Source organism: Arvicanthis niloticus, chromosome 6, assembly GCF_011762505.2.
Source record: "Arvicanthis niloticus isolate mArvNil1 chromosome 6, mArvNil1.pat.X, whole genome shotgun sequence".
Classification (NCBI taxonomy): Eukaryota; Metazoa; Chordata; class Mammalia; order Rodentia; family Muridae; genus Arvicanthis; species Arvicanthis niloticus.
In genome coordinates this window covers 50011628-50038680 of record NC_047663.1, presented here as the reverse complement: position 1 = coordinate 50038680, position 27053 = coordinate 50011628, and the positions used below count along the sequence as shown (strand labels likewise).

The following is a 27053-nucleotide window of genomic DNA, read 5'->3' as shown; positions in this document are numbered from 1 at the left end:
CAGTTGTTTCAGTCTCACAAAAAAAGACCTAAGCCACCTGTCCCTGACCCTTGGTTAGAAACCTACAGACATGAAATTCACCTTATATTTCTTTTCGCCTTTTTTCTGCCATGTCTAGACTGGAAAGCCATTCATCTTGTCTTTGAAAGTGACTGTCTTCTGAGTCCTACTATTTACTGTTAATCTGTGAGCACCTGTGTTGGGATCAGAGGGAGCACTCAGAGCAGGAGCTTAAAGCAACATTTTGGCTTGAGGTTACATTAGTATTTAAACTGAACCTAGATTTTACAAAAATGTTATTGTAACTAAAACATCTCAGTTAATATAATAATCTATCTCCTAATATTGTTTTGAGAACTAAGTGGACTTTTCAAACATGAGCAGTCTCTGTAGAGTCTAACACACTCAAAAGCAGATATTACTGTGAGTGATTCCATTGTCTATTTTCCCCATTGTCTATTTTTTGCTCCTGTCTGCTTAAGGTTCAGACTTTCTCCTATGCCCCGGTGTACTCTGTTTCCTCCATGGCCCTTGTCCTGGATAGTTTTACGTCAACTTGACACAGGCTAAAGTCATCTTATAAGAGGGAGCCTCAATTGGGAAATCCTTTCATAAGATCAGGCTACTTGCAAGCTTGTAGGACATTTTCTTAACTAATTACTGACAATGGAAGGCCCCAGCCCTTTGTGGGTGGTGCCATCCCTAGGCTGGTGGTCCTGGGATCTATATAAGAAAGCAGGCTAAGCAAGCCATGGGAGCAAGTTGGTAAGCAATACCTTTCCTCTGCATCAGCTCCTACATCCAGGTTCCTGCCCTGAGTGAGTTCCTGTCCTGTCTTCCTCTAATCATGAACAGTGATGTGGAAGCATAAGCCAAATGAACTCCTTCCTCCAAACTTGCTTTTTGTTCATAGTGTTTTATCACAGCAATAGAAAACCTAAGTCACCTTGCACTCTGGGTTCAGCCTTTCCCTTTTGTCCCTGTACATTCTGGGTTTAACTTAGCAGATCTTTTAGAGGATTTCATCTGGCTTCATCTGCTGTTGCCTCAGGCCCTGCCTCCATCACCACACTGGTTTTTCTTGCTGCCTTTTCTCCTTAAGAAGTTTTTTTTACAATTTAATGTTTGTGTCTTCAGAATTATTTTTGGCTCAGTTATTAATAATAATTTGGAAACACAATTTAGCAAAGAGTGCTAAGTCATTGGTATAAGCCAGACTAAGTTATTCATGGCATGACCTTGGGGAGGAAAACACTAAACTCTGATTCATACAAAGGCCGGGGCTAGAGGTATACCTCTACTATGACTGACAGTAATGCCTCATTGGGAAAATGGCCTTGCTCTCTGAATGAATTTTTCAATCTATGAATGGATATTGTAGTGCCTACTTCATAGAGCTTCTGTGTACGCTCAGAAACATTGGGTGTCAATGTCTATTTCATCCACAGTATTCAAATAATATCAAATGGTTATACCAACATAGTACATTGTAATGCTAGTCAAATAATCCTAAACACAATCAATCCTTGACCTCTTCAGAAACTTGGTTTTTAGACTCCCTTAGGATTCCATAATCTATGGTATCCTTTCTTTAAAGTGACATTGCATTTGCAAATAACCTTTATGTGTTCTTGCATGCATTTTAAATCATCATTATATTGCTCATAGGACCTAATGTGATGTCAATGTTATATAAATAGTTGTATTGTGCTGATTAGAAAGTAATAAAAGAAACCAAGTATGTGTAATACACACAATTTACTTTAAAATATATTCTGTCCACACTGAATTTATTGTGTGAAATCCTTGAATACAGAGGGTGACAGATGTGAAACCAAGTGATGCAGAGAATGTGGGTGATGGGTCAGGTTAGTCTGATTGCTACCATAGGGTACGATGCACTGTAGCACTCTTCCCTCATCATTGTGGGTAGTTGAATGTGTGTGTGAGAGAGGGGGGAGAAAAAGAGAGAGAGGGAAAGAAAGAAAGAAAGAAAGAAAGAAAGAAAGAAAGAAAGAGAGAGAGAAAGGAAAGAAGAAAGAAAGAAAAAAGAAAGAGAGAAAGAGAGAGAAGGGGGGACAGAGAGAGAAGGAGGCAGGGAGAGAGAGAGAGAGAGAGAGAGAGAGAGAGAGAGAGAGAGAGAGAGAGAGAAAAGAAACTCTAATATCTTATCTGGGGCTTTGCTCTCTGAGAGGGTGTCATTCACAAACAGAATGGAAAGTCAAATGCCTCTTACAACATGAGCCAGAGTCATTTTTCTCAAAGACAAGGTCACAGTTGTATTGACAGAAGGAATGATCTTTTCTTATGTGGGAAAAATTATTACCTGCTATGATGCAGTGTGGTTGTGACTCACATAACCATAGGGACATCTGAATAGAGTTTTGGGGCCCATCACTTTGGCTGACTCTTTTACTTCTAAATAATTTTTTTTACTTTGGATGGTTTTAGGTTTACAGAAAAGTTGCAAAAAATATAATCACTCATGGCTCATTTCCCTTGGGCACACTCTCTGACTTGTAACTCATTAGGGTTGAGGCACGGAGGAGGCAGAGAGGAGGCTGTACTAAAACAAAGCATAAGTGTCCTTGGAGACAGATTGAGTCACTAAGGGATGGATACTGTGGTTTGATTCCCATAGTTCCTGGGTTGGATTCTTGATCTTTGATGTGACAGAATCAAGAAGTGGAAGGTTTTTAAGAGGTATGCCAAATGAGAGCCGGGTAGTTCACTGAGGGCAGGACCACTGGAAGTGTTAGTACTGATCCCATGGAATGACTTAATCTGTTTGAGAGTCAGTTGTTAGAAAAAGGAACAACTCCTACCCCACCTCTTATTTTGCCATGTAATCCTTTTTTCCCCACCATGATGTCAATCAACTTCCTTGTTGGGAACTGATGATGTTGTCTTCCATGTCATGAACTGATGATGTCACCTGCTATGGTCCAAGTTGATGATGTCATCTGCCAAGTTGTGAACTGATGATGTCACCTGCCATGTTACAAGCTGGTGATGTCATCTACCATGGTGAACTGATGAAGCTGTTTGATCTTGCACTTTCAGTCCCAAAAAGTATGATCTAAGGAAACCTCTTTATTTATGGTTATTCAGTCTTGGATAATTTTGTTTGTTTGTTTTCAAGACATGGTCTCTATATGTACTCCTGGCTATCCTGGAACAGGACCAGGCTGGCATCAAACTCAGATATCCATCCACCTCTGTCTCACACATGCTAGGATTTAAAGGCATGCACCACCATCATCTGGCTGGGTATTTTATTATAGAAACAAAAAGTGATTAGTAAGAAGGACTAGAAGCTGGGAAGGAGGAAGGTTGGAGAACAGGGTAAGGAATATCTTCAGATGCAAGCAGCAACAACATACATCGAATTCCCCAAATATCAGTTCCTTTCCCACTCCACACAGGCAATGGAAAACCCATTTAGAACATCCTAGGAGGGGCTTTGCAACACTGGGTTTATATTTCTTAATATTTCCATAGCAGATGGCATAGGAAATACCTATTGCTAAGTGGGATGTTTCCAATTGACAGCAAAGTATACTTAGAAAAAATCCACCTTTAATATTAATTATTAATATTAAAGATATTAATATTAATATATACATTATATGTATAATAACTCAGAGGATATTAATATATACATTATATGTATAATAACTCACCTTTCAAAGCCCCACTTTGAGGTATGTATCTGTCACAGGGGATTGCAAATTCTAACAGGGGCAAGCTTGTCACCTGGAGCTGTTTCTGTATATAGTCTCAAGTTGGTTATGTAAAAACTTAAAATTCCTTATTGCTGTTGTTTTCTTTCTGTGTCTGTCTGTCTGTATGTCTGTCTCTGTCCCTGTAAAACCTCTCTCTCTCTCTCTCTCTCTCTCTCTCTCTCTCTCTCTCTCTCTCTCTCTGTGTGTGTGTGTGTGTGTGTGTGTGTGTGTGTGTGTGTGTGTGTGTGTGTGTATGATGTCTATGTGTGGGAATGTATACATGTTATGATTCTTTATGGAGGTCAGAGGAAAGGTGGGTTCTCTCAACAGTGTTTTTGAAGCAGGGTTTCTCTTTTCCACTGTGCCACGTGCTCTTTGCTAGCTGGTCCAGCTCATTCCCCTGCCTTTGCCTCCAACCTTGCTGTAACAGTACTGGGGTATCAGCTGTGAGATACTATACCTGGCTTTTGACATGGTCTCTTGGCATCAAATCTAGGCTGTCAGGTTCTCATGACTAACAGCTTTTCCCATTGGCCCCTATTAGAAATTTTAACTTGAGAGTAATCATATATCATGTAATCGTATAATATTGTTGAGCATAATCATGCAATAGTAGCATAGTTTCAACATGATGTTACAATTCCTCTCTGAAGTCACCACAAACATTAGAAGGGAGGCTGTAAGGGGTTCCCAAGAGGTAGGTCTATGTGGATTCAAGAGCTAAGCCTAGATGTGTGCACTTGACAGGAACCAGCTGCCCAACTAATGTGGAGGCAGTTAGCCAGCTGCAGCAGTGCCACTGAGGGAGTAAAATGATTCCTGACTGTCACCTCCTGAATTATCCTCACCTGGGTGCCACCTGTTTCTCTCAGGATAACAGAGATGTTCTCTCTGTTGAGCTTTCCATGGGCATTTCCTCTGGGCTTCAAAGCTTACAAATCATTCCTTTCCGTGAGCGGCTCGGGTGATTCTCCAAGGCCCTGTCGGCAAGTGACTGACAAGACAATTTGGTCTCACAATTGCTTGAGCTGATTTGTTTGCAGAACTGGGCTTGTTTAGTTTTCTGGTAAACTGGATTTGAGGATGGGAGGGAGTTGAAGTCATCCAGAGGGAGGAAGGAAATCTCTTTTCCTGAATGGTCTGAGGGTGGGGTGGTACAGGCCTGCAGCAGGAAACTCCAGGCCCATAGAGATGGGAGGTTGGAAGAGCTGCTATTGTTCTCATAAAGATGTTGTGATAGCTGGTATTCTCTAAAGAAAGAGAATGGGGAGAATGAATACGCATCTCAGAGGACATTATTAGATTGCCTTATAGGATAGGGACTGAGTAGTCTAACCATGACTCTGTTGACACTGGAGAAGCTGGAAACCCAGTTTGCTCCTCAGTCTGCAGGAAGGAATGGCTCAGTGGTTCCAACATGGCACTGAAGGCCTGGAGAATTTTTGAAGTGCTTCAGTCTTCAGTCTCTGTTGGAAAACTGGAGAAGCTAAGTTCTGATGTCAATGAAGAATGGCTCTCCAGCAAGGGGCAAAGCACACACACAAACAGCATGGTTTCCCCTCTCAGGCTTCTTTCTATCTACAGTTCCACCAGAAGGTGTTGTCCACTATGAGGAAAGTTCTTCCTCCCTCGGTGAATCCTTCTAGAAAATTCCTTCACAGACCATCTCTCAGACATTTCTTTTATCTGATCCCGATTAAGTTGGCACTAAGTTTAACCATCACAGATGGAAGCACTGAGCCTGGATGCCTTTCACAAAGCCGCATGGCTCACCCTGTGGCACCTGGGCTCTGACTGACAATCACTGAGGACAGGTCGTCGATGCTGCTGGACTTGAGGGCTTCCATCTCTCCAAGGAAAGCAGCCATTGCCTTATTTTTATTCTTTTGTGTGTAAAAAGTAAAAGTTGCCAGTGATCTTCTACTTCTTAAACTTGGTTTTATTTGACATTTTCATATTCATATATACATAAATTCTGGTTGTGTCCTTCCCACCCTCATTCCTCTCCCATCCTTATGAACCCCCTTTCCTAGCTACAAGTCCTTTTTCCATATTTATGGGGTGTGTGTGTGTGTGTGTGTGTGTGTGTGTGTGTGTGTGTGATCCGCTGAGTTTAACCAGGACCATCTGGGTGACCATGGGTTTGGAACATGGGAGTTTTATGGGAGATTGCATCACTGCTCTCAGTGGCTACCCATTTCTCTGAATCTATCAGTGGACAGTAGTTTGCTGGAGGTGGATGAGGTTCTTGAACTCCTCTCCTATCCAAATCCATTCTTGGGCAGGCTCAGTGTAGGCAATATGGTTGCATGGAGTTATGGATGGAGTGGTGTATCCTGCCCAGAAACAGCATTTATGTTCAGGTGTCCGATGTCTTCTTTTCAGAAGAACTCATAACATGTCTGCATGTGACTCAACTGTGGGCTCTGGGGAACCTTCTAGATGTCACTGTCATTTGCTTCATATCCACAGTGTACTCATGTGAGTGACAAAGAGTTAATACTGTGAAAGGTGCAGCTGAGGCCCAGAAAAGAAAGGAGTCATCCTGGAGGGCAGAAATGTGGACTTCTGTTTCATTTCTGGCTCTTAAACTTTGTGTAAGTCAGTACCTGGTGCAGGTCACCTGTTCCCTCTTAGTTTAAGCTGTCCCATGGAAGGTGATTGTTGCTTGGAGTCTTACCAAGCTTGTAATGAGGGTATAACAAGGCTAGAGACATGGAAATTCCTTGTAATCCCATAGGATTCAAGGTGTAGTGAGAGATGGAACTTGATGTCCTGCCTGTTGATGTCAATCATCATATTCCTTGCTATTTCAGCATCTAAGTATTCCTGGCTCTTGACTTCTTGGCATAGAAACTTAGAATTTCATTGCAGTAAACAGCCTCCATGACCCAAAGCAACTCTTATAAAGAAAAACATTTATTTGGGGCTGGCTTACAGTTTCAGAGGTTTAGTCCATTATCATCATGGCAGTAACCATGGCAGGCAGACATGGTGCTGGAGGAGTAACTGAGAGTTCTCATCTGGAGCCTCAGAAAGCAGAGAGAGAGAAAGAGACACACACAGAGAGAGACAGAGACAGACAGAGAGGCAGAGACAGATAGACAGACAGAGACACAACAGAGACAGAGAGGCAGAAAGAGACTGAGATAGAGAGATATAGACAGAAAGAGTACCACTGATCCTGGCTTGAACTTCTGAAACCACAAAGCTCACCCACCCTGTAACACAGTTCCTCCAACAAGGCCACATCTACTCTATCAAGGAAGTGCCTCCAATAAGGCCACTCCCCATGAGTCTATGGGGCTGTTTTCATTCAAACCACCACAGAGACTCAGGCTCTTTATGTTTGCCCTTCTCCTACCCAGAAGTGCATCCTGCTCACATTCTCAGCCCTCCCTGAGCCAAGGGAACTCTTGGTAACTTCTTAGCTCCACAGTGGAGGCTCAGTTTCTAAATGGGTTTCTTTCTGGGACTGTCTACACAGGAAGCTTGCAGGAAGTCTTTACATGTTAGCACAAGTAAGAATGATACATTCCCAGAAAGGAAAACATATCCTGTTTTCTTCCAGTAAATCAAGGTGGGAGGTGCATTTATTTAATGGCCCCTGTCCACAGCTAATCCAATTTGGTAAGTGACTCTGGAAAATGCTGATCTGACACTTTGGAGAGTGGACTCCAAGGAAAAGGCCTGGGAAGCAATGCACACAGGACTGTGAGCAGAAGGCCCACCAGTAGAATAGAAACATGGCTGAGGGTGTCCTGTTCAATCCCAGTGCAGCATGCATTCACACATGTATGGATTGGCACATACATATGTGCATGTGTAGGTGACAGCTTTCTATTCTAGCTCTTAATTTGAATTTCCACACATACACCCTTTGACTGTCTACTTGACTATTAGAATGAAAGCTTCGGGGTCCAGAAAGTAGATCTTCCCACCATAGGCGATGAACAGCAGCCCTGTAGGGACAGGCACACATTTACTTTGAATGATAAGAACTGTGGTAGGAGAAATTATGATCCAGTCTTCAGAATCTGTGAATGTGTTGCATTATCACTTTGTTCTGGAACTCAATACATGGCCAAAGGCTGGCCTTGAACTCATGATTCTCTTACTTTAACCTCCCTAATGCTGTAACTGTGGATATGTGCCACCACACCAGCCGGGAAACTTTTGAGCTAATGACCTCCAGACAAGAGAATCTTGGATGAGAGATGCAGATGAATCCTTATAAGAGAGGAAGGAAGACCAATGCAGACGGGGGTAGTAATGATGGAGGAAGGGTCTTGTGTGATATGCCCTAGAGAGAAAGGCAATCAAGAAATAAGAATGCAAGTAGCAGCAGTTCTCAACCTGTGAGTCGTGACCCCTTTGGGGGTCACATATTAGATACCCTGCTTATTAGATATTTGCACTACAATTCATAACAATAACAATATTACAGTTATGAAGTAGCAACAAAAATAATTTTATGATTGGGAGTCACCACAGCATGAGGAACTGTATTAAAGGGTCACAGCATTAGGAAGGTTGAGAACCACTAACCTAGGAGGAGAGAAAGACAAGGTAACTAAGTCCAGCAAAACCTGTTGGTGGTGAAACATTCTCAGAGGAGACAAGTCCCACAGCACGGTAAGATCACCACACCCAAAAGAGACATACAGGCTTTGTAACCAAGTTTGGGGACCCCTAAGGGAAGTATTCAAGCCACGTGGGCTGCTCATAGCCTGGAGTTCTAGATGCAGGCTGACAAGTGCGGAGTGCAGCGGGACTCTCAGCCACATTGATCCCGACACTAAGCTCCTATTAATGGAGTCAGAGGAGGCAATTGCTTTCTTGGCAGCCACAGGCTGCTGACAGCTCACACAGACCTTACAGTCAGAGACACCCTGATGGCCCTGCAAGAGCAACTGGGAGCATGAAACTTGCACTCTTCGGCATCCAAACCCAGTGTGGCTGCCCACTGGCCTGTCATGTGGGCTGTCACTTCAGCTGCCAGCTTATTCTATGATGAGGAACCTCAGTTGTCGATCCTATACTGGGCCCTTTACATGGACCTAACCTGTGGTGGGTAGCAGGAGCCTGTGGCGGGCAGCAGGAGCCTGTGGCAGGCTGACTAACCACAACACTCTTTCCCACCCTTGCCGATGTTGCCCCTACACTGTCCTTCCCTGGTTTTTGATCCAGTGCTTGTGCCTACCCTATGTACATTGAGACCCTTGCTGATTTGTTTGTATGTCTTCCTGGTCCTGTACCCTCAGATTCACTCCAATGGGCCTGGTTTGGGTTTTGACTTCCAATCTTGTACACTTTAATTGGGGCTCAAAGCTTACCCTTTCTCTTGTCATATGAGGTCATCACTGGTTGAGACCCCCCTACTCTACCACAGCTACACTCTCAGAGTCAGTAAGGTCTGTGTCTTGTGCTTCCCTGATGCCTTCTGCATTTGTTGTTTCTCCCTATTGTTGCTTGGCAGGCGGCTTCAGTTCGCAACCACCCCTTGTGAGCCTTGTCCACCAAGGAATCCTGGGAGATGTTGCCTCTCTCTCACTGACTCAGCTGACATCCTCAGCCACCTTCAGACAACTAGAAACTGGCTCAGCATTCACTTCTCATGGGACAGGCTACAGAGTAGTGGGCAAAGAGGGCAGGATCTGAATTCCAGTCTTCATCCTGCTGTGCGATAATGGCAAACCTCTTGCATGTCCTGATCTTTTGTTTTACGATAGCTGAGACTTGTAAGGACTTGAAGATCATGACCGTGAGGCTCAGAGGGACAGTAAGGGCTTCTCTGTGTGACGTTATCCACTGCTTAGCACATAGTGTGGCCCACCAAAAACTTGGCTTGTCATAGTTGAACTAAAAGCTCTTTGTAGACCATGTTCTAAAACTGTGAATCAGGTGCCTGAACCAGGCCATTAGATCCGCTCTGTCCTAGTTAATTGAACAATTGCCTTGTGTCTGCTGTGTACTATTATGTCCTCTTGTATAATGCATGGTCTTTTAAAAAGAAAATTAGAATCTGTCAAGCATCATGGCACAGTGAACCCAGCCCAGGTCAGCTCAGAGCATCATGTCCAGCTCTAGACTCACAGAGGCAGCTGTCTATAGATGAAGCATCATTCTAGGGTATCCTCCACATGGAAGGTCCCCCTCAAAGAGTCCCTGGAAATTGCCTTGGGGAGTGGAAAGGAGTTGATGAATTCTCTGGCTCGAGAAGTAGGGTCTACCTCTAAAGATACTCTGAGTTCTATTCCTGCCCACTGAGGAAGACAAAAGAGCAGAAAGGTCTCAGAGGCCCCCGGAAAGGAAGAATGGAGCTGCACACTAACAAGAATGCCCTTATCAATGTTCCTGTGTCTGCTTTTTCATGATGTCATAATATTACCCATCTAACCTTAACAGGAAGGCTCCTTTTAAGGCAGATACAGGTTTGGCCCAGCCCGGAGTTAGGAGATGCTGATCCCAGAATGTGTGTCCTTTCCATGTATCATGCTGCCTGCTCTCACCCTGCGCTTCTTTTTGCCTGGCATGCATGAAAGCTAGCAAGAGGCTGTTTGGGCTCCTATCCATGAACCAACCACTCAATCCACCTTTTGTGGCCAGCAGGAGCTGGCATAGCTGGCCCTGCTCTGGCAGTGGCTAAGAGTTAGAAGTCAGGTGTGTCCAACCTTTTGATATTGCAATATAGTGTTGTCATCTACAAAGCTTACCCTCAAAAACTGCATAATCAAGGCACAAATAAGCCTCCAACAAACAAACACTACCTCACAATGTTCTAAGCTAATTTTGTGTCTATATTCATAGTTTTGGTTGTATAAGGTGGCAGATTGGATACAAGCTTAGCTGCATGGCACTCAGGAACATGCTCAGTGGCTGAGTGGTCCTCAATGAAGCATCCACTTCCTTGAGCCACCTACACACATTTCCAAGATGGCGCTCTGGAACCCTGCCAATCTTTTTTCCTCTGCTCCTTCTCCATCCCATTCTCTCCCTTTGTCCCCTTCCCTCACTTTATTCTCTTCCTCCTCTTATTCTTCTCCCCTTTCTCCTCTTCTTCTCCTCCCTCTTCCCCTACTTCATCCCCTCAGCTCCTCACCAACATCACAAGGACCTGGCAGGAGGCAGAGCTAGCCTTGCATGTGGCAGAATAAATGCTGAGCTGTGACAATCCTGTCGGCCTCAGAAAGAGAGGTTTTATGTAGTTTTTGGCATTTACAAATCCTTTGTGAAAAGGTCACTCTGTTCTTGGAATCTTTTATTAATGCTGAAGACTGGCCCCGGAAATGTCATGTCTTTTTACCATGATATTTACTCAAAAAAGTATGACTAAGCATCAGAAATTCTATCAGCAGCTTGACCCTGGCCATGCTGGGGAATCTGTGGGGACAAATAGATGCCAGTTTTCCTGGCATATGGGTGCTCCCATCTCTGAGAACCCTGAGTGATGGACAAGAATGGGTACTATCTGGGTGTCTACTGCTGCTGTCCCACCAGCTCAAGAGGACAAGCAGGTCATTTAAGTTGAAAAGGAACATGTATATATATATACAATTCTACATCCCCACTTTATGGATATAAAGACTGAAGCTCGGAGAGAGAAGGATACATACCCCCTGCATTTGCACCAGATAGCAAGTCAGGAGCAAATAGAGACTGAAGACTGGGGCTTCTGCTCCTGAGTCGGCAGGCAGGGTTCTTCACTACAATCCAATGTAACCTACAATGAAGGGAACACAGGCCTGGACCACCTTATCCCTCTTTGGCCTCTACCATCTCTCTGCCTTGCTGCTTGGAGCAGCATCCGCCCTTCCTCAGAGCCCTGTTAACTTTCAGATGATCTCAGGGGGTTAGACAGGGAGAAATCAAAGTCTATCCCACTATCCTATTTGTCTCAAATTGCCACAAGAAATTCAGCAGACTGGGGACTCTGAAATCAGTCACTTGTTCTCTCTGTCTTGAGGCTACAAGTGTAAGATTGAGCTCAGTATGACTGGGCACTATGCTCTATTCCTGGCTTGCAGATGGATGCTTCTCATTGTGTCCTCACATGACCTCTTCTTTGTGCCTTTCTAATTGCTCATCCTTTCTCATGTCTCTTATGAAAAGAACACTTCTCCCATCTCAAGAGCATCACCTTTATGACACTATCTAACCCTGATACCCCTTCAAAGGGCTCCTTCCCACCATCATGATGCTGGCTAATAGGGCTTCAACACATGGACTGGGGGCACACTCAGCTTTAAGCACTCATCATTTTACAGGGACAAAGGAGGTGACAAGGAATGGGAAATGAACAGGCAAAGTGCCCATGGTATGCCTGAACATGCTTTCTTGTTGTTTTGCCTCTAGAGAAAACCTGGGAGGAAGGGGAGTCAGAGAAACTTGCATTTTATAGAGGAATGCAATCTTCAAGCCAGGAGAGCGACAGACTGAAGGGATGTAGAGGAGATTGCTTGTTAGTTTTTGGTATTAATCCCATCTTCAAGTACCCTTCTCCCTCACCCATTTCAATGGTCCGAATGGACCATGAAAAACACTCCCCATCCCACCCCACTCCCACCTCCTTTGGCCAGAGTCGGTGCTTCAGGCTGGGGAGTGACTCCTGTGGCCAGTGCTTCAGGGACATTTATTGGGACTCAGAGTTCTTCATGGATTTGACCCAGAAAGGATGTGGCATCAAGTAAGTGGTAATCTCATGTGACACAGGCTTAGTCTTCATGAGGTCAGAGTCTGGACTGTATATCAACAATCCTACCTGGAGCATAGAAGTCTTAATATACACTTGTCCTAGTGTATTTTAGAACACCCATATCCAGCCACACCTGCAGCAAGACTATTTCTAAACGTTGGTTATGTAAACCTACATTTTTCTTTTTATTTAGCCAATTTAAGTCAGTTTAACTGGTCATTTGTGACCTAAGTCAATTAAAGACTGAGGTTAAAGACAAAGAACTGGTCCTACCTCATCTTCTTTTCCAGCTTGGAGAAAACAAAGGAGGGTCTTCCTGGGAGCTCCCTCTGCTGGTGGTCATTGGAAAACCAATTGGGAACAAAACTGGTGGATTCCTTGTGACTCATAGAACTGGTTGACTGTTGGGTGCTGAAACTTTCTTAGCTACAGTGGGGAAGAGGATGGCCCAGAACTGACTTCTTCCCGTATGGAACATTGCTATCCAAAAAAAAAAAAAAGTGTTATCCACACATGACCAGGGTTTTCCCGTGTCTGCTAGCAGAATACCGGTCCCACCTGTGGCTTGTGGCCGTCAGAGTTGGAAGAAAAGCATTTGTGACATCAACCACACATGATCATAGCCATGAGCAGGAAATCCATGCACTGTTGGGCAGGGCCTGTCCCAAGAATTTTTGCTTGTTTGCTGAAATCTGCCTCCTCTGATCCTGGGGTACTATGTCATAGCTTAGGGAAGATGAAGAGTACTGAGGGGCCATGGATCTTGGCGTGTCCTATGTATTAGGAGTAGTCTAGAAAAGCTCAGAGAAGTGGGCCCCAGAACCCTCTGGTAACCTCTAGCCTCTGCTGTCCCAGGTCCTCTGTAGAGACAGGGGACCTTGAGGCCCTTCCCAACATGTGCTGATATGGACTGGAACAACAAGGCAGGGCCTCACTGGAAAGTGGTATCACCAATCCTGTTGTTTCCCTTCCTGGCTCTGTCACCCATGCAGTGAGCAAAGGAGAACAGGGTGAACTGTACCCCTTCTCCATCAGGGAAGAAAAAAGGAAATGAGGCCAGGCTGGGTGAGTCAGAGATACTCTTAGACACATATTGGCTTCTTGGTATGAAAATGGACCCGGCAGGCAGGAGATGTTGCTCTAATAGGACAAGGGCCTGTCGTTATTCCACAGTGAGTGGGACGAGCTGTACTAACACGAAGAACTCATGCTTCCCTCACAGACTGGAATGTGGTGTCTTCAGAAAGAAATCAGTTCTTTGGTGGAAAGAATGACTCTGCCCTTAAATAGTCAGGAAAGGTCCACTGGTAGCCTTGGTTGGCAGGGAAGAGTCTGATAGAAATGAAGCCCATTCCTGTCGCATCTAGTTGCAATGGAGTAGGCTCTGAGATTCCAGAACTGCTCATTAAGAAGAATAGTCCAGAGGAAGGGTGTGGGTGGGCACACCGGGCAGGAAGGATTAGACTTATGGGTAAGGCCAGGTAGAAGGTACAGAGTGAGTGGTGGTAGGGAGCAAGCAAAAACCAAAAAAAAAAAAAAAAAAAAAAAAAAAAAAAAGTGTCCAAATTAGACCTCACCACTTTCTCTCTATCCCATGACGTGAGTCAGGATGCAGGAGTAGAGGTCCCTGCACTGCTGTTTCCATAAGGTGCCCTGGAGGGCTTTGTGAACTGCAGCCTACTGAGCTGCACTCCAGAGTGTCACACTCAGCAGGTCAGCTCTCGGGCCAGAGAAATGGGTTGTCTCACAAGTGCTGAGTGCTGCTGAGGTTGCTGATCAGAGCGCACATGTGGAGAGCCTCTGGCCTGCTGTTGGATGCCCTGCTGTGTCGGCTGTCTGTGGATGCTTGAGGCAAGAACTGCCCATGTAGCCTGCAGAGATCGGCCTGAGAAGATGAAGTATTGACAGGGTGAGTAGGGTAGCCTTTCTTTTCTCAAAAGAGACCACAGAAAGTTGGCTCCCAAGTCACTCATGGCCCCAGCAAGCAAAGGACCTCACTTTTCCCCCCACTAATTTATTTATTTACTCACCTTATATCTGGATTGTAGCCTCTTCCTTCCTCTCCTCCCAGTCCCACCCTTACAAGTCCCTGCTCCCATTACTGCCTCCCCTTTTCCCAAGAGAAGGGGAAGCCCTCCTTGGGTACCACCCCACCCTTGGACATCCAGATCCAGCGGGACTCAGCACATCCTTTTCCACTGAGGCCCAACCAGGCAGTCCAGTTAGGAGAAGGGGATCCAATAACAGGCAACAGAGTCAGAGGCAGCACCCTCTCTGCTCTAGTTGTTAAGGGACCACATGAAGTCAAAGCTGTACATCTGTTACAAATGTGTAGGGGGCCTAGGTCCAGCCCCTGTATGCTTTTTTGGTTGGTGATTCAGTCTCTGTGAACACCTATGGGTCCAGGTTAGCTGGCTCAGTAGGTTTTCTTGTGGTGTCCTTCACCCCTCCCACTCTCTCAGTTCTTTCCCTCACTGCCACAAGACTCCCAGAGCTCTGCCTGATGTTTGCCTGTGGGTCTCTGCCTCTGTTTTCATTCACTACTGGATGAAGCCTCTCAGAAGACAGTTACTCTAGGCTCCTGTCTGCAAGCATAGCAGAATATCATTAATAGTGTTGGGGAGGGGTGAGCTTTCTCACATGAGATGGGTCTCAAGTTGGCACAGTCATTGGCTGGGCATTCATTTAGTCTCTGCTCCATCTTTATCCCTGTACATTTTGTAGGCAGGACAAATTTGGGGTTAAAGGTTTTGTGGGTGGGTTGATGTCCCTTCCCTTCACTGAAACTCCCACTTTTATAGGATATAAAGAAGGGTCCCAGTTTGGATGGTTCATTCTAATCATGCCTTGTACCCTGTGTTGAGGTTTGTGGAGGGTGCAGTATGAGGTATGTGGAGAGTGAAGCATCCTGGGAACATAGCCCTTGTTCCAGAAATTGGTATTAAAGTTTACACTTGTCCTGCTTCACCTGTACTGTGTGACAATGCTTAATCTGTGGTGCCTCGATGTTCCTACCTGTAAAATGGTGCAAAGAACACATCTGTTCTGTGGTTCACAGAGATTACTTTGAGAGGATGAGGCAATGTAATGGAAATGAATATAAGGGTGATTAATTGTGGACAGTGTATGTTTTGGAGCAGGAAGAGGTTTCCAGGGCCTCCCTCCAAATACCAGAACCCACAGATGCATGAGTCTCTTACATAAAATGGGATAGTGTTTACATAGAACCTCTGTACATCTTTATGTATATTTTAAATAATCTCCAGGTTACTTAAATGTCCAGTGCAATGTAAATGCTGTGTACACAGTTGTTAATACTGTACTGTTTGAGAAATAATAGCAAAAAAAAAAAAAAAACTCTACTCATTCAAGACAAACAGTGTTTCATTTATGAATATCACAGATCTATGATGGGCTGAATCCACTGGTGTGGATAGAATCCATGGCTCTGAAGACTAACTACCACCAGTGTGGATAGAATCCATGGCTCTGAAGACTAACTACCACCAGTGTGGATAGAATCCATGGCTCTGAAGACTAACTACCACCAGTGTGGATAGAATCCATGGCTCTGAAGACTAACTACCACCAGTGTGGATAGAATCCATGGCTCTGAAGACTAACTACCACCAGTGTGGATAGAATCCATGGCTCTGAAGACTAACTACTACCAGTGTAGATAGAATCCATGGCTCTGAAGACTAACTACCACCAGTGTGGATAGAATCCATGGCTCTGAAGACTAACTACCACCAGTGTGGATAGAATCCATGGCTCTGAAGACTAACTACTACCAGTGTGGATAGAATCCATGGCTCTGAAGACTAACTACCACCAGTGTGGATAGAATCCATGGCTCTGAAGACTAACTACCACCAGTGTGGATAGAATCCATGGCTCTGAAGACTAACTACCACCAGTGTGGATAGAATCCATGGCTCTGAAGACTAACTACCACCAGTGTAGATAGAATCCATGGCTCTGAAGACTAACTACCACCAGTGTGGATAGAATCCATGGCTCTGAAGACTAACTACTACCACTACTACTACTATTATTATTAATTTTAAGTAGGAGAGGAATGAGAAAAAGGGGTGTTGTGTGGCAAAAGCCTTACCTTCTGTAAAGTTGGTTTCTCTTCCTTTTGTCCTTATTCTCAGAGAATTCAGAATTTAAACATAATTGCACCAGGGAAAAGTCTCCACTTGAGCTATGTTCTGTGCTGGCCTTAGCCAAGACTCTCATGAACATGGAAGACAGGACTGAGTTCTTGGAGTCTGGGAAATATTGTCACATTCTGTGTTTAAAATGTGAAAAATTATTCAAATTTGAGAAATAATAGCAAGAAAAACTTCTCTATTCATTCAAGACAAACAGTGTTTCTTGTGAGGTTAGATGCTGATATCAGAAGCTTCTGGTACCTGGCAGCATCCTCAGAGCCTGTCTAAGCACAAGGACAAAAGACCAGCATTGTGTTAGCCCTGTCTCACTGTACTGTTATTTCTAGTCAGGGCTTAACTTCAGCTTTGAAGGCAGGCATTGATGCACCCACTCCAGAAACAAGGAAGCTGAGGCTTTAGAGTTTATGTCCCTTGATAAGAGTTATAGTTATTGGGTATCTGAGTCTTTGCTTTCTGAGTGTGTCCTTCTGCTTCTCAAAAGCAACCAGATACCAATCCCTAAACTGTGTGGTGCTGAGGATACACAAGGAACTGCTCTCACAATCTCCCTCCATTGATTTCTAGTGCTCAGAGCAATTCCCTTGATCCTTTATTTTCCTAGTTGAACAAATATCCAGCCACTTGTCTGTATCGACAGTGACAGCCTTGCCTACATGGTCTCAGTCGTGCCCTGTACCCTGGGTAACAGATCCTCAATCCCAAGTGACCACAGATACACAGATACGTAGAGGTTGGAAGAAAGAGGTTTTTGCAAGCCTCTTCGAATTCTTTCCTTTCATTAGTCTACTGCCTGGGAAAATTCCCAGCTTGCCCCTTCCCCCAACCCCAACCCAAAGCCACTTTGTTGCGCTGGCATAATTTCTTACAATAACATTAACATATCACTGGAGCTCATTACCTTTGGTGTAATAGTTCCCTATTGAACTGTGTCAGACTAATTATGTCAGTTCCTTTTCATTCCAGTTTAGTGCTTCTCCTGAGAGTCACAGCGCAGCACTGGTAATAATGATTAAACTGCTGTCTAATGCTCCACTGGATGGCCAAACCAAACAGGGAAATTCCTCGCTGAAGATGGGACTCACACTGCCCTGAATTTGATGCAATTTGCTCCTTTAAAAGCCATTCCCTGGTGGCCGTTTCTATGTGACATTGCAGGGCTGGCATTGTTGGGGAATGAGAGGGCAAATTAGAGGAGGAAATAACTTTGCAAGACCTGAAGTCACCAAGAAGCAACTCAAGTACTTTCTACTAGCCTGGGGAGCCTTGGAGTTCTGATGGAGACCATCTGAGCTAAGCTCTGTAGCTCAGCCAGTGGAGGTGTGGGTATACAGGAAGAGGCCAATGAATCAGGACAAGCCAGTATCAAATGCCTAAAACTCTTTTACTAGAGTCAGCTGAAAGAGGCCCTGGAAGATGAATGAAAATGAAACCATTTTCAGCCTCCAATGGTGGTCTGGGAGAGCTCTTTGCTGGAGCCCAAGTAAGCCATGCTTTTGTCTTTTTGCATAAAGGGAAGGAATGAACCTCACACTTTTTACAGGACCTGAGACAGAGGGTTGACGTCCTTTACCACCCACAGGGATGCTAATCTGTTCTGAGAACCCATCACCAATGATTATCATTCTAATAACAGCAGCTAGCATCAAATAAGTGGTTACTTTGTAAAGGCATTGCTTTACACTTTCATTTAACCTCCAGAAAGAACTTTATGGGAAGAGTGTCTTATATCTACATTTTGCAGATGAGAATCTGGAGTATGGGGAGATTAAGTGACTTACACTCCTAGAACTCCATATTTGACTACAAAGGCCAGAATATGTTCAAAGTTATATTTTCTCCTCATTCAACCAAACAGTCATCTGTCCTCCCTCCCTGAGCTGTGTCCTCAGATACTTTGTGAGCATGGTGAACACTGCCTCCAGCTTCTTGAGTCGAAAATCAATAGGCAATATCAATACAGATTGAACCATTCTGTGGGCAGGTGAGGACTGGGGCCTAGAGAGCACAGCATTCATTTGATTACAGTGACTTGTTATGTGCCTGGCTTTATGAGGTGCAAGGGATCCTGGGATAAGTGAGAACTATTATAGACTTTGCTTTCCTGGGATCTTAAATTTATTTTGTAGTAAATGGATTAAGACAGGATATTGGTACTAAAAGGGTGGGTAGTTCTGTACAGATATCTAAAAGTATATAATTGGCCCTCAAACAGGACACCCCGTAGAGGCTAGAAGAGTGGTGGGATGCATGCTAGTGAAAAGCCACGTTGTGAATGGGCTGCTAAAGGTGATTTGATGAGGACTTGGAAGAAAACAGTGGAGAGCTGCAGAGGGTGTCTAAGGTATCTCAGAGAGTATCTGAGACATCAAAAATGTTTAGAAGCATAGATAGTCCTTCATCTGTTTTGTTCTGCTATCACAAAGTACCAGAGACTGGATAATTTATAAAGAAAAGAAACTTGTAGTTCTGGAGGATAGGAAATTAAGTGTCAAGGGACCAAGATTCAGCAAGGGATTTTTTTTTGCTCCTTTTGTCTCATGGCTGAAGGTGAGAAGGAGGCACAAGAGAAAGGATAAGAGAGTGTTACACTTGAATTTTTCAATAGGGAACTGTAGCTGGTCTTTACTAATTTGTGTGTTCTTCTTTCTTCTACCTTTCTTTATCCTTTTTCTACCATCTTCCAGCTCCCTAACACTAAATAAGAGAGCCCTGAATAAAGTCAGGGGTCGAAATGGGGTGACACCATCCTTAGACTACTTCTTGCTGATTAGGGGCATCAAGTTCCTTGGGGCAAGTTTGAGCTTCACCATTAGGATATCTAATTTCTTCTTATTTCTTCTTTGTGCATGACTACTAACAAACTGCAATCATCAATGACCAGTGACAATAACCAAACCCAACTAACAACCGCCCACCCTGCCTCTCAGGACCCTAGAGTTTATATTCCTTCTAAAAATTCCCCAGAATTACAAACATCAAACAATCACAGAAACTGGCAAAATGACATCCCTGCTAGAGCATGAGGCAAATCACAGTCAGCTGCTGTGGACAGTCTGAAGCAGCCCCATATCCCATACCTGGGACTAAAATAAAACATATTCTTATACTATTTCTATGTTTTTCAAAGAAACCAAAACTCCAAGATTGTCACTACAGGGAAGTCACTCCCATGCTAGTCAGCTCTCACCCACTCTGAAGCCTTTGTCCTTTCATAATAGTGGTATCCCATGGCCCAAACATCTATCACTAGTATTACCTCTAGCCAGTGACACATAAGAAATCACGTTTCTGACCTATGAACTCTGTGGCATGTATTCCTATCAGAATAGGAATACTTCATCAGTAGATGATAAAGGCCACTCTGATGAGGCCTTAGATTGAAATGAGTTTATTATTGACCAGGGAGGAGCAGCCAGCCTTGCTATTACTTGTCCAGCAGCTTGCCTGAGTTGTATTTTCATCTTAGTGTTTTATGGAAGTCAGAGCATGTAAGAGCCCAAAATGGATGGATATCTGGCTGAGAAAATATCAAAGCAAATGTTGAAGATGTGGCTTGACATCTCTTGATTGCTTAAGAGTACCATGCAAGAAGAGGCAAGGGATTCAAAGATGGAATTGAAAACCTGAAAGGAAACCAAACCTAAAGATGGGAAATTCTCAGGATGAACTGTAAAGGGTGAGTGGGTTTGTTTGGGACAGTTCAATGCCATCTGATAAAATGGTAGGTTACCTAGCCATCTAAATGGAAGTCAGAGGCTATTGTTTAGGAACCATCTCCTTAAGGCCCCAGGGACACCCCAAACAATACAATCTAAAGCTATTGCTTTTGACTGCCTAGAATAAGTTGATGGAAAGACCTCATTGCTGAAAAATATCACTCACTTTGAATATAGGACTTGATGAAATCAACATTGAGTGACAGGTAACTCTCTACCGGCCAGCTAGCTTACACAGTGCCAGAAGACAACATAATCTCTCACAGCATTGAACCTTGCATGCTACCATACTAACCTGCCTGGCAAGATGTACCCACCTATGCATATTGGCATGACAATTACAGCATAACCAACTGCCATTGGAGTAGATATTAGGCTTGCTCCCCAGTAGAGGTTTCATGCCTGGCACTGTAAGCCTGGTCACAAGCCCGTGGTTGGGGAGATTATAAAAGCCCTAAGGGGGAATGAATCTACTGTTGTCATTTAGAATAGCCATGCTGTCAAACTGTCTTCTAAATATTTTTGCTTAATATTAAATATTATGCCCAAGGATTTGTGCTCCTCTCAACTTTGATCAGAGACTCTTCCTCTTGTGGTGAGTAATGATTTATGCAGAGACTCATAACTGGTCAGCGTGCTGAGTGTAAGTAACTGAGACTGCTCAATTGGGGATGAATCATCTCTATCTCTTTTTCTATCCAAGGTTCTATCCAAGGAAAAGTAGACGGGAAAAATGTGAGAGTTGACAGATGAGGAGAGCTGTGAAATGCTGACCCGTGGATACGCCATGGCTACTGTACGTATTAACTCACAGCACATTGTGGTCACCTGTTCAAGACTTGCACAAGATCAATCCAATCAAAATTGCAGTATGAGTGGGGTTTAGCAGAGAATCGATTAGCTGTCAATGGTTGGTGAGGAAGGGAGAGTCACTCTCCTTTGGGGACATGCCCCAAGTAAATAACATCACCCCCATGTGCATATGGGCATGCAGGTAGCATTAATTGTACTTAGGTTAAAAATAACAAAAAAGTGACATGAAGTTGGGAAGATGATGGGTATGGGGCACTAGGGAAAGATGGAAGGATGCAGTGGTATAAGGATATGATCAAAATACATTGTGTAAATGTATAAAATTTTCAAAGAATAAATAAAAACACTATTTTAAAAAGAAAGCTTATGTAAAGCTCTCAGCACAGTGCCAAATAAGTGTAGTTGTTATGCCTATATACCAAAATAAACTCACCGAAGTTAAAATTTGGGGGGAGAAAAGATGAGCAAATGGCTAGTTGCAGTCAGATGCTTTTTACATAGAGAATGTTAGAATGCAAAGTAAAAGTTCAAAGCTGTTTTATAGTTTGATAAGTTTAGTGGTCTCCAGCAATTATAATACATTGATTAAGATTTCAAACACCAGAGTTAGGCTGTGTAAGCTAACCTGTTACCAAGATGAATAAATCAGCCTGATTGCATCAGTTCCTTGAGATATTAAATGCAGAAGGGGGTATTTTCACTTAGAAAGCTCTTTGCATTAAGTGCTATGCTTCATATAAATGAGTTAAGTATCTGTCATATGGCAAGGACTATAAATAAAAGGACCCACCTACTGGACAGGATCTATGCAGACTACAAGAACATTTCAAAGGAGGGGCTACAGGTGCTGTTGGTCACTCCAGCTCCAATGGGCCTCAGTGTGCTATGGGCCATGACCATCACCTCTCTGGCTTTGGCACTGAGCATGTGTATATCCATAGTGCATGGAGCCTGGCTACAGGGCTGCCTGCACCTCAATGTCTAAGAACAGAGCTGACGGAGTAAAACCCAGGCATAGAACTGGAGAGTTCCTGCCAGATCATCATTCAGTGGGACCACAGGAGAGAGGCTGTGTTTAAGAGCCCAAGCAGCAGAGGCATAGCAATCGATTCTAGTCCCAGAGGTACACAGGCTTGTCAATCCAATCTGTGAGAGCTGTGGGCTTGGGGACATGGACACTTGGAACTTTGGGGACCAGACCCTACCCTGTATGATCATGTATGGGGGTAGGACCTCTACCCCAGTGGCCTAGAGGAAAAGTGAGACCCATCATTCACTCTATCTATCTATCTATCTATCTATCTATCTATCTATCTATCTTTCTATCTATCTATCTATCTATCTATCTATCTATCTTTCTATCTATCTATCTATCTATCTATCTATCTATCTATCTATCTATCATCTATCAGTCAATGAATCGATCTATCTATCTATCTGGTATCACTATGTTACCTAAGCTGGCTTTGAAATCTTGGCTCAGACAATCTTCCTGTGCATCCCATTGCAGCTGGCCAATCCTATCCCTTAATGCTTCCTTCTCTCAGGAATCTCCATCTTGTTGGCCCACCATTATACTTTGGAAATACAGACCTTGTTTGAGTTCATGGGCACACTTGAGCTTTACTTGTATCTGATTTAGATGATAATGAAATAACACTTAAACTTCAGTTCTTTTAATTAATGCTGAAGTGGGTGCAGACTTTTAAGTCTACTAGGATGTGGTACTTTGCAAATAAGGAGGACACACAGTTTGGGTTTCTGAGGGTAGAATACAATGGAGTGTGTTGAAATCTCAAGCCCAAGATAGCGAGGATTTAGGGACAGTGATTAGGTCATGAAGATAGAACCCTAAAAATGGGATTCATACTCTCAGATAGGAGATTTTAGATGGGGCAGAACAAACATAGCCTGGCTTCTATTTCATCATTGTAAGTTCAGTAAGTTCAGCCCCCTTTCTGGAGCAGGGACATCACAACCTCAGAAATGTGAGGTCCCAGGTTCCAGAAACAGACTGGCTCATTTGATTGGCAGCTCTGCTGAGTGAACTTGACTCAAGGCCCTGACCTTTCTGAACTTGGCTTTCTAGTCTTGAAATAGAACACTGAGGGAGCAGGCTTATGGCTGGTTAGGGAGGTTGTGTGAGCTAATCTCTAAAGCAGGCAGTGTCTGAGAAACTCTTCAATATCTTCGTTTCAGCCCTGATGGCTAAGGACAAGAGCACTTTTTCCATGGACATAGGGCGACAGCATATCTGGCTACAGAAACACAGGAGGTGATTGAAGAACATCAACTTTGGTGTCAGTTCTGGAATTCCTCCCAGTTCAAGTCCTGCTCCATTTCTTCATCTACCAAATAAGGTATTGATAGCAGAAATGAAGTTTAGCTGAGATAGGCTGACTGTTGTGTTCCCAACATAGTTGCCAGTGTCTGTGGGTCTGTGGACCAGGCCCTGTCCGAGGGAATCTGCTGCCCTGGCCCAGCCAGAGCAGTCAGAGTTACAGCTCTGACGAGAAGCCTGAGCAAGGCAGACTTCCAGGCATCTTCCACAGCTGCCGCTGCCCCAGGGTAGGTGGCAGATGGCTAGATACAAGGAGCAGCAAAGGGCCATGGTTGGGGCCACTGAGCAGGAAGTGGCTGCAGTCAGGCTCTAGTACCTGACTGGTTGGGCCAGGTCTAGATCAGGCAATGAAAGCTTCAGGAGAGAATACTCTTCCCTGGAGAGTTACACCTCAATAAGACAGGCACTCTCAGACAGTCTTTGGTGAAATAACTCATGCACCTTACTCCTTGTGGATAGGATCTTATAAACATTTGGGGGTGGGTTGGGGTCTAGAGGCGGGTGCTTTCTATTAGCTTGGTCTGGGATGTTAGGGATGTCTCATCTGCATGTGGAAGGGTTTCAGGTGTTGTCCCTACATGACTGATTGTCACAGTTGTCTCAATGGGATGTCGTGGTCATGTGTTCCTGGACTGGAACCTGGTCAGGAGTGGATTTCAACACATACTGTTCTCAATTATGAAAATTATTGGGGTTCATGAATCTGCTTAATCTTACCAGGTTTTCTGTCTGGTGGCACAGTCCACTGCCCCACAGTGTTGTTGTGCATAGTTGTATTAAACTGGCTCAGTAAATGGCAGAGTGATAACTGTAGTTATTAGAGATTAGTGATAACTGTAGTCTTTTAGAGAGTTTCGTTTGCTTGGGGGCAGGGGAGACATGTCCTTGTTAGTATATTATTTAACAAATAGGTCTCCCTTCAAAAGTACAATAAACACATAAACAGCTCTCAGCAAATGAAAACCATGTGGAGATACCATTTCATACCCACTATGATGACTAGAAACAAAGACCCAGACAATGGTAAGTGCTGGTAAGAACTCAGCATGATGGGTGAAGCTGCTTTGGAAATAGAATATGACAGTTCTTCATAATGCTGAGAGGCCACATGATCTAACAATCCCACACTTGTGTGTCTTCTTTAGAGAAATAAAAAATATACTATCTATAGAGAGATAAACATATAGCATCTATATGGAAGGACCTCTGTGCATGTATTCATGGGGGTAGGAGTCAGAATAGCTGAAAATGTGGAAAAAACCCAAATGCCCATCCTCTGGGTAATGAGGAAGCTAAATGTGGTATATCCATACAGTGGAAAAGTATATGACAGTGAAAAGGACCTAAGTCCTGATGTAAGCCCTGTCACATGAGCCTCTGACACATCGCACTAAGTTAAAGAAGCCACACAGAAAACCCACACATGCTGTATAATACCATTTGCAGGGAATGGTATCATATTCAGAACAGGCATGTCTACAGAGACAGAAAGTAGGCTAGTGGTTGGTAGTGCTTGGGGGTAGATTTCAGGAACAACGGAGTGAACATTAATGGGCACAGCCATTCCTTTAGGGAGGGATGGGAACGCTCTAAAATTGGATTGTGCTGCTGGCTGCACAGCTCTGTAATAAACCAATGATCAGGGAATTGTGCCCTTAGAAAGGAGAATTTTATGGTAGGTAAATTGCACCTCCATAAGGCTTTTAAAAGAAGCAGAAGAGGCACCTTGAAACTCTGAGTAGGATGGATTCTTCCCAGCTGCTCAGGAGAACAGGCTCTCTCTATAGCCCCTCTGGCCAGTATTCTTCCCACAAACAATGACCTCAGACCCTGAGCAGACTTGTTTTCTTTCTCTCATCTGATCTGAGCAAGCGCCTTGCAAAGCCTCAATCTCTGGGGGCATAAGTCTAACTTCTTTATTCACAGTCAAAGGCACAGAATCTGGGTCAGTGGAAAGCATGCTTTCTCCTGAGGATCAGGGTCAGGGAGCAGGTGCAGTCTCACATCTTACAAACTATAGAAGAGGGCAGCAGTTGGGGGCAGAGTGCAGAAACGTGCCATCTGCCTCCTGGCTTGGGAATAAGAAGGTGCTTCTATTCACAGCCCTGCTCAAGCAAAGGGATCTATGAAGGGCAAGCAAGTCAGGAAGGTGAGGCTTCTGGGGAACAGGTGCCAGGATGCAGCAGCCTTTGTAGCCCTGCAGTTTGGGGAAAGGGAGAGTACTTCATAATGGCTAGGCACTGGGAGAGCTCATATCAGGTTCCAGTTGCCTGAGATTGGCAGCAATAGGCCTGAGCTGAGCATAAATTGGCACTGGGATATTAGACACAGAATAAGGAGGAGGGCTAGGTTTTACTTAAAATCATTTTATGAAGCTGTCTTAGTTACTTTGCTATTGTTGTGACAAACACCATGACCAAGGCAACTTGTAAACAAAAGTGTTTAATTGGGGTTACAATTTCAGAGGGTTAGAGTCCATGATGGTGGAGCAAAGGTTCAGGAACAGAAATAGCTGAGAGTTCACATCTTGATTCACAAGTATGGGACAGAGAGAGCTAACCAAGCATGGCATGCACTTTTAAAAGCTCAACATACACTCCCAGTGACACACCTCCTCTGACAAGGCCACACCTCCTAATACTTTCCAAATGACCGACCCAGTGTGGAACAAGTATTCAAACATTCATGCTCACTGGGGACCAAATATTCAAACACATAGGAGGGTCATTTTCATTCAAATCACAGAAAAAGCCAGGCGGTGGTGGCGCACACATTTAATCCCAGCACTTGGGAGGCAGAGGCAGGCAGATTTCTGAGATCGAGGCCAGCCTGGTCTACTGAGTGAGTTCCAGGACAGCCAGGGCTACACAGAGAAACCCTGTCTCGAAAAACAAAAAACAAAAACAAAAAACACAGAAAAAGGCTTTTCCCTCAAGAAGAGTTGCCATCTTCCCACAACTTCTCCTAAAACACATTTTTAAAGACTTCAAAAATTTTGAAGTATGTATATTTTTGTGTGTTTATAGGGATATGTGCATGTGAGTGCAAGTATCCACAGAGGCCAGAAGAGGGCGCCAGATCCTCTGGCACTGGAGTTACACGTGGTTGCAAGCCACCAGAATGGGTGCTGGGAACAGAAATGAGATCTTCTGGGAGAGTAATATGTGCTCTTTACTACCGAGACATCTCACCGCCCCAATAAAACACTTAAACTACTTTACCTTTATTTGTGTGTGTGTTTGCGCTGCATGTGTGCATGGGTGAACATGTATGTATGTGTGTGCAGAGGTTAGAAGTCGATGCTGGGTATTTTCCCAAAATGTTCTCCTCCTTAGTATATAAGTAAAGTTTTCAGAGTTTGCATGGATTGAAACAGTCTGCAGATGAAGAAATGGGGCATTTCTGTATGCCCTTCTGTATGCACCTCCCACCCTGTGGTATAAACACTGTGTGGACTGCTGATACTATGTCTTCCCAACATTGCCTGTTTGTATGTTCTATGGTCAGCACCTAGGCTCTTCTGGGTTCAGCTTCTTTTGTTCAATCTTATGCTTGTGAGGTTCATCTAGGGTGTTATGTGCA

The 27053-nt window shown here is 44.0% G+C and overlaps 1 long non-coding RNA gene across 1 annotated transcript; it reads left to right on the top strand.

Annotated features, from left to right (window-relative positions):
• The first annotated feature begins 23414 nt into the window (after nt 1-23414).
• Nucleotides 23415-26697, top strand: LOC143442763 (uncharacterized). The gene is made up of 2 exons (XR_013111226.1): nt 23415-23490; nt 26498-26697. It is a non-coding gene; the product is annotated as an uncharacterized LOC143442763 (long non-coding RNA).
• The last annotated feature ends 356 nt before the right edge of the window (nt 26698-27053 follow it).